The sequence below is a fragment of the Natrix helvetica genome (assembly GCF_964273705.1).
Source record: "Natrix helvetica genome assembly, chromosome: Z".
NCBI lineage: Eukaryota > Metazoa > Chordata > Lepidosauria > Squamata > Natricidae > Natrix > Natrix helvetica.
Window position 1 is genome coordinate 65,158,827 of NC_138554.1, and position 6,283 is coordinate 65,165,109.

A 6,283-nucleotide genomic window follows, 5' to 3' on the forward strand; every position below is an offset into this window, starting at 1 on the left:
TTGTGTGTGTAATTCAGTTTTCAGGTGGTCTTTGTCGGCTAGGTGTTTGGTTCTGGAGATGAGGGTTACCCTAACTATCCAACCTACTCCAAAACTCATCAAAAAACTTAGAGTGGTTTTGAATCATTTCCATGACTCAGGGCTCAGACATAAGCATTCTAAATGCCAGTTAGGGGTGCCATCGGTGGAATTCCTAGGGTTTTTAATTGATCAACAAGGAATTCACCCCACTCCAGCTAAGGTGGAGGCTATTACCTCAGCTCCGGTGCCCTCAAATAGAACTGAATCACAGGCTTTCTTGGGCCTTTTAAACTTTTACTCTGCTTTTATTCCTCATAAAGCATCGGTGGTGGAACCTCTCCATTTGTTGCTAGATAGCTCCACTGATTGGGTCTGGACCAGCCGTGAAGCACATGCGCCCGCGGCTGTCAAAAAACTATTAACTTCAGCTCCCGTCCTTGTTCAATATAATGAAAAATTTCCCGATTCTCGCTTGCGATGCCTCCCCTTTTGAGCCACTCCTATCCTGATGGTACAGAAGCCCCTATAGCCTTTTATTCCCACACTTCATCAAAGGCTGAACAAAATTATAGTCAGCTTGATAAAAAGGCCCTAGCAGTCATTGTGGGAGTAAAACATTTTCATAATTATCTGCATGGCCATCCCTTCCATTTGCTGACGGACCATAAACCGCTTCTAGGAATTTTGGCCGGGAATCCTCCCACACTGCTGATCATTTCCCCACACATGTCTTGTTGGGCCAAATTTCTGGCCGCATACTCTTATCAATTGATCCATAGACCTGGGAACACATGGGGCATGCGGATGCTCTAAGCCGCTGCCCGTTATCCATTTTAGTATCCGACCCTGTGCCCTCCAATTCTGTCTTTTTAATTGATGAGCTCAATCTACCTTTGTCTGCTACCAACATTGTCCAATACTCACTGAAGGACCCTGTCCTTTCAAGGGTTTTGGATTCGGTATGCAAAGGTGGGCCACCAGAGCCTAAGGATCCTCAGTTCCTCCTGTACTACAAACGTACGGAGGAGTTGTCTGTAATGCAAGGGTGTTTGCTATGGGGCTCTCATGGCGTGGTTCCAACAGCATTGCGACAGCCCATATTGCTCCATCTCCATGAGGGCTATCTGGGCATAGTGGCATGAAATCCCTAGGCCGCAGCTATGTCTGGTGACCCTCCATGGATAGCGACATCACAAGCTGGGTGCAACGTTGCTTCCCTTGCCAGCAAGTCCAGCCAGCCGGCGCCTCCCGCCATTCCGTCCAGGGACTAGGATATGCCCATGGCTCTGTGGAGTTAACTCCACGTTGACTTCATGGGTCCCATTGCTGGCCAAACGCTTCTTATCATAGTAAATGCCCTGTCCAAATGGGTCGAACTTTTTCCCATGCGCAGCACCACATCCGAAGCGACCATTGCAGTATTAGATAGCCTTTTTACAATCCATAGGTTACCAGACAATTTAGTGTCTGATAATGGTCCTCAATTTACATCTGCTACTTTTCAAACTTATTTAGGTGGCCTCGGCATCCGCCATGCTTTGGTAGCTCCATATCACCCAGCAGGGAATGGTTGGCTGAACACACTGTGCGCTCGGCTAAGGAGTCCTTAAGCCACATGGGACCACTGCCCTGGTCCATCAGGATTGCAACCTACCTTAGGACTCAGCATACCACGCATTGCCCGACCTGCTGAAGTTCTAATGGGCCGCCGGTTACGAACCACATTAGACAGACTCCATCCTTCCTACTCTTTTTATAGCTCCCGCCACTTAAACCTGCCCAGAGCGTTTGCTGTGGGGGATGGGGTATTCACTCAGAATTTTGCGGGTGAGCCCAAGTGGTTGCCAGGCTAGATTACCTAGATAATCGGGCCCTGTTCCTACAGGGTCCAATTCACGGTGGGAGACATTGGCACCACCATGTGAACCAAATGTGCCGACGCACCACGGAGGAGGCCCCAAGCCTGTAGACCAGACCGGCCTCCGTCGACAGCCTTGATGCCACCTGCTGGCAAGATGTTCCATTATTTGTTGAAGCCGAAAGAGCAAACTTACTGTTTGTCACCGGCTCAGCATTGTGGGATGGGCCTTCTGTCAATGCCGCTCTTCCTATTTGTCCTCCTAATAAAGACAGCACTCTTCCTCTGGCAACGGACACACCCATATTAATACGATCCCAGCGCATGCACCAAAGGTCGGCCTATCTGCAAGATTACGCATGCACAGTCTGGGGGGAAGGAGTGTTGTGTCCTCAGAGATATGACCGGTGGCTGCCAAGAAATACAGGGGGAGCCCTGATTGGCTGTGATGTGCCTGCCGGCTGGTAGGAAAAAAGCAGTTTCCCTATTGGTTCCCCGTCTGACAGCTACCATATAAATAGCTGTCAGACGGGGGTTGTTCGTTCTGATTATGTTAAAGTTAATAAATAGTTCTGCTGCAACTAGTCGCCTCCTCAGTTATTCAATACTCTGCCAATGGACATAAATCAGATGGTAGTAGACTACTACAGCAAATAGTTTGAACTAGTGCAGCTGGGAAGTCTAAAAGCATCAACAGTCATGTGGGTTTTTAAGACAATACTTTCAAGACATGGAGTGTGTGAAGAACTTGTCTGACAATGGGCCACAATTTTCACGTGCTGAATTCCAGTGCTTCCTGCGTGAATGGGGAATCAGGCACAAACCCACAAGCCCTTATCACCCACAGGCCAATGGCCTAGCAGAGAAGTATGTTGGCATAGCCAAATCCATTATACAGAAAGCACAATCATCAGGGCAGGATGTGTGCTTAGGCCTGTTAAACTATGGGGCAACACCCATTGAGGGTTTATGCTCACCTGCACAGTGCTAATGGGGAGAACACTGAGGACCACAGTGCCTACTGAACCACATAAATTGCAGCCTCATTCTATCCCACATGAGCGGGTAAGAGCTCAGATGATCATAAACATGAGAAAACAAAAACTGTATTTTGATAAATCTACCAAGTCTCTTTGTCCACTGTGTGCTGGGCAAGCTGTGAGACACAGAGTCACTGGGAGAACATGAGAACCTGCTCGAATTGTCAGAGAAGCCAATTCACCAAAATCATATATAGTTGAAACCAAGTGTGGACAGCAACTGAGAAGAAACAAGTGTCATCTTTGTCCAGACACTGCTGCTGATACTTCATCAGGAGAAGCAAATAACAAGGAAAATGAAGCGCAAATGCATGATGGCACAGAATTCCTGAACATGGATATACAGTCTTCCGAGGACACCAAGGATAACATAAGCATATCAGCATGTGACAATGCTGGGAGTGACTCTCAATTTGACAGCAATCCTAGTGATGATGAGACAGCGGTTACTTTCTCTCACTATGGTCGAGCCATTAAACCAAAAATATGGAAAGACTTTGTATCATATTAGATGTTTTATACTTAAGAGGGAAGATGTAATGATGTGTATGCTTTATGTTAAATCTCAAGTTCAATTGTTATACTCAGTTCTTTATGCATGTTAGGAAACAATTTACACTTCTGGTCATGTGATCTGGAGGCAGGAAGTTGTTGTAAGATGGCTGCTGCTGAGTAAAGACAAGCCTCTTGTTCCAGCTCCTTGCTGTCTGCCTTTATTTGTATTAAATCATCACAGTAATCAGTATTGTCCAAATAAACCAATGAATTGCATAAGGTAGTTTAACATAAATTAAACAGATAATCCTTTCAATGCTGCATTGTCTATTTTGTTTTATTTTTTTTTTCTCTATTTTTCTAATAAAAGAGGAAAAGGAAAAGAAAGTAGCACTGGGAATCACTAGAAATTGCAAAATGATTTCGTTAATTCATGGAACTCCATGAAGATAGCATTGCTGCATAGCGCAAGACTCATCTTGAAATGTTATTTATTTGTTCAATGTGAAAATGTAAAATTAAAAAAAAGGATAGATCTTCTGGACAGAATGGAAGCACAGGGGTCTTCAATAGTTAGAAAAAATTCAAGATTGCAATTGCAAGTGTATAATCAAAATGCTGTCCTATTTTTACGTGTATCACATGGTGACACATGTAATAAGTGACATGGCTGTGATCACATGATGAGAATACCTTCTTAACTTTTCAAACCCCATCTTGGATGAAGTAAAAGCAACAAGTGGTCTCTTTTCACCTGACAGAAATAACTCTTTGGTTCTAAGAAAGGCAGTTGGATTTTAATCATTTTTTCTATTGCCTTTTAATAGCAGAGTGAGAACAATTACTGTTTCCAATAAATTATTATCATACTGCAAGACAAACTAACCATTTTCAGAAGTTTCTAGCTTTCAGAAGTACAACAAACATCAATCAGAGTTCCTAGGAGACTAAGATTTAACCACTTTTTCAATAATCTCTCTACCTTTGCTTTTACTCTCTTATTACTTTGCAGTCACACTGTGAGAGTGTATTTATGCACTTAGTTTTTTTCTGTCCTTTGTCAAACTAGTTTGACAGGCAATATTTGGGTCAATTGGGGTAAGTTTAGCATTGCCTGAAACATTGACCTCAATATCTATATCCAGCATAGCATTACCTTGCTTTTTTTAAAAATGTATTTCTGTAGCCTCCAGCGAATTATGGTGGCTAATAATCACAGAGGAATGAACATACACACCCTCTTGTCAGACATCTGTTGATAGCCATAAGGTAACTATGAGATAATATTGTGTAATGAATTGACAACTTCAGTGACTCTTAATCAGCAGACCTCTTATGCACTACTTTAATTCATAATTAGCAGTCTTGTTTTGCTTTAGAAAGATGTAAATGGAATAATTAAATGCCTTTAAGATTTTAATTGGTAAATTCAATTCATAATTCATCTTATACTTTAAATTTGGATACCAAAAGTTACCCAAATTTAATAACTACTTAAAATACATTATACAGTAAAAATGTGCACTGAAACTCCTAATCACTACAACTTTATTGCAATGCTAGAATTAGCAAAGATGTATTTAAATTTACCCAAGTATCATTCTTGACGGCAAAAATAAGGTACAACACTACCTTCAGAGTGCAACAGACATCCACATTATTTCCTTTATTAAATATACACTTTTATTATATATTATATGTGTTTCATTCTGTTCTTGTCCCCCAATAATCTCAACCGCCTCTTTCCTCCCTGAAGACTGCCTTAAAGTACAAAACATACGATAAGCTGAGGTGCCTTGGCAACACTACAAGATTAAAGGTTCTTCTGCCTCTAAGATCAGACACATGCAATCCATCAATAAAAAATAGTATCATGTAAACATCTAAGGACAAACCACTGCCTTTACAAACTGAAAGTTACTAACAAAACACAACTTAAAAACTATTTTCAAACCAATGAGAAAAATCCAAGAAATAATTTGGTTACTTAAAGGAGGCAGAAATCCACTGTTTATTACTTTGCTGCTCAGAAAAGATATTCATTGGAACTATTGTATTTGTGTGTGCACATGTGTGTACATAGTAACTTTAACAAGAATGAAGATAGTTTAAAGGTTAAAGCCTGATTTCTAGTTTTACATCAACATAAAACAGTTTTTAAACAACAAACCATTTAGAACCATTCACTTGACAAATTATAAGCAGCAGTTTGTTTCAAAGAAAGTCAATAAAATGATTCCTCTGGAACTTCTTTAAATAAGATCAATTACAAATTTATCAGGATGAATCAAAAACCAGCATTCCAGAATTCAGTTGACATAGTCCAATTGATTTATTATATCTGCTATAAACACAAGTCAGTCCATTCCTGCTTTTTTCCTGTGAATTGCCAAAAAGTATACCACAGTATGTATGTGTGAGTATACATGCTTCATAAGAACAAAAAAATGGTTAGATAAGTAATTACAGAATTCATATTTAAATGGAACTTCTTTTTCATCCTGTTATAAAGCTGAATATATAATAAATGTTACGATATATTCCCACAATGCTTTGTCCTGGGCATCTTTTAACAATTAAATGCTCTTTATTGTTCTATTACTGCTGTAGTTTCAGCAGTAATAGAACAAGTAATATCCTTAAATATAAATAAGGATAAATGAATTAGATACACTCCCCTACTACTATTAGTAGAAGTATTACTACAATCACCAATAAGCCAGAAAACCACTGATCCCAACAATTTGTTACTCATGCCAATATCCACAAACATATACTGTGTGTGTGTGTGTGTGTGTGTGTGTGTGTGTGTGTGTGTAATTATACAAGAGGAAGTGTAAGGGATTTCTCTCCTTATTAGATGACTATT